A 1,887-nucleotide genomic window follows, 5' to 3' on the forward strand; every position below is an offset into this window, starting at 1 on the left:
TCTCTCTCTCTCTCTCTCTCTCTCTCTCTCTCTCTCTCTCTCTCTCACACACACACACACACACACACACACACACACACACGACACAGCTGCCTCACTCAGGAGGTAGATAATGAACGTAACACTTTTGGTTATTAGCACTAAGTTGATGTTCCAAACTGATATAACATGCCATGGCTCCCTTTTTGTGTGTTTAGATTAAAACTTTTTATTGTTGGGCTCTAATTTTTTTTTGGTTCAAAAGGTGGTAAGAGTTATTTGCATAAATTCAAACTCAACTCTAGTAATTTCTAAGAATTCTAAAGTAAGTGTTCGGTGCAGTATGTTTATAGATAAAATTAAACATTTAGCACTTACTAGGGATCTTGTAATGATCAGAGCCATTAAACATATAATGGCTCTCCAGCTTGGTGCTATTATGAGACAGTAGAACTTTAAGAAGTGGGAGGTCAAGAGTGGAAGGTCTTGGTTATTGGAGATGTGTGTCTACCTGTTTCTGTTTCTGTTTCCCTTCCAAACCACAAAAGGAGCAGTTTTCCTATGCTCTGTGCTCCCACCATGCTGTTCTGGGTAACCATAGGCCGAAAAGCAATGGAGCTCATCAATTTTGAAATGGAATTGCTGAAAACATAAGTCAAAATAAGTCTTTTCTCTTTACCTTTAGACTATCTCTTATATAAAGACAGTTGAAGAAATCCTGCGAACACAGGTGCAGAAAGCAATTCACAGGCAAAGAATACTAAAAGACCTCATCTGTGACTTCAGTCACAATGAAAGAATAACCACTGTTTTAGAGAAACTTTTGGTCCAGCTTTGTGGTCCTCATAAGTTATGTTATAAATAGTCTACTCTTGTTTCTTTTGGCTAAACATCTTCATCCTTGTGTTCCTAGAACATCTTGCTGGATTGTGCATAAAAGTGAGAAGGTGGCATAAAGACATTGTGAGCCACCTGATTTGGGGTGTGGCTGAGCAGATCTCTTTGATTAAGTTCAAATTTCTGAGCAAGACAGATCTACAGATCAGAGTCTCCTCTCTTCAGCAACCCTTACTATTTATATTTATATAACCCTGGTGATGGGGGGGGCTTGTGAATCTAGTAATTTTCAATAACTTCCTGAGACTCTTGAGTTGTTTATTTCCTGAGTCTTAAAGAGCTTACTCTAGGAACTTCCTATGTCTTAAAAAGCCTCACACCAGGACGATACATTTCAACTATGAAGAAATTGTTCCAACCCCCTCTCCATCTCTCTGTCCCTGTCTCTGTTTTTCTGTCCCTCTCTCTCTTCCCCTGTCGTTCCCCCTTTCTTTCCCTCCTTTCTTTTGTGTATACTTGTGTGTAAATGCATGTGTGTACAGATGCACATGTATGCATATGCACACATAAGTGTAATGCATATGGAAGGCACAGGTCAACTTTGGGTGTCAGGCCTCCAGTATTATCTACTGCTTTGTTTTTGTTTTTTTATTTGAGATGGGGTCTCTTACTGACCTAAAGCCCACTAAGGCTGACTGGCCAGTAAGCCTCAGACATCTGCCTGACTGATTCTGTAGTTCTGGGATTACAAGCATGCACCACTGTGCCCAGATTTTCTGTGTAGATTCTAGGAATCAAACTCTGGTTCTTGTACTTCTGTTCAGGCACTCTACTAACTAAACCATCTCCTCATCAACTGCCCTGCTTTTTATAGTCCGAGTTCATGTTTGTTGGATAACTATTCAGTTCCAGCAGAGCTAATAGATCACGTGAAAGAGTGACAAGTGGCAGTGTGAGCACAGAAGGACTTTGCCTTTGGAGCAGGGCAAAGGGTCTTGAAGTAAAGAAAAAATGATCCACACAGCTACTGAATCCACAGACATCATCTCACTCTTTTTTTTTTTTTTTTTT

The 1,887-nt window shown here is 40.1% G+C and overlaps 1 protein-coding gene and 1 long non-coding RNA gene across 3 annotated transcripts in view; one reads left to right on the forward strand and one right to left on the reverse strand.

The window, feature by feature from the left end:
• The window catches only part of Clvs1 (clavesin 1), a 189,726-nt gene that overhangs the window by 174,754 nt on the left and 13,085 nt on the right, over positions 1–1,887 (forward strand). The gene's annotated exons all lie outside the window — the stretch shown is intronic.
• The window catches only part of LOC110338643, a 15,021-nt gene that overhangs the window by 4,773 nt on the left and 8,361 nt on the right, over positions 1–1,887 (reverse strand). The window lies entirely within an intron of this gene.

The sequence above is a fragment of the Mus pahari genome, chromosome 22 (genome assembly GCF_900095145.1).
Source record: "Mus pahari chromosome 22, PAHARI_EIJ_v1.1, whole genome shotgun sequence".
Classification (NCBI taxonomy): domain Eukaryota; kingdom Metazoa; phylum Chordata; class Mammalia; order Rodentia; family Muridae; genus Mus; species Mus pahari.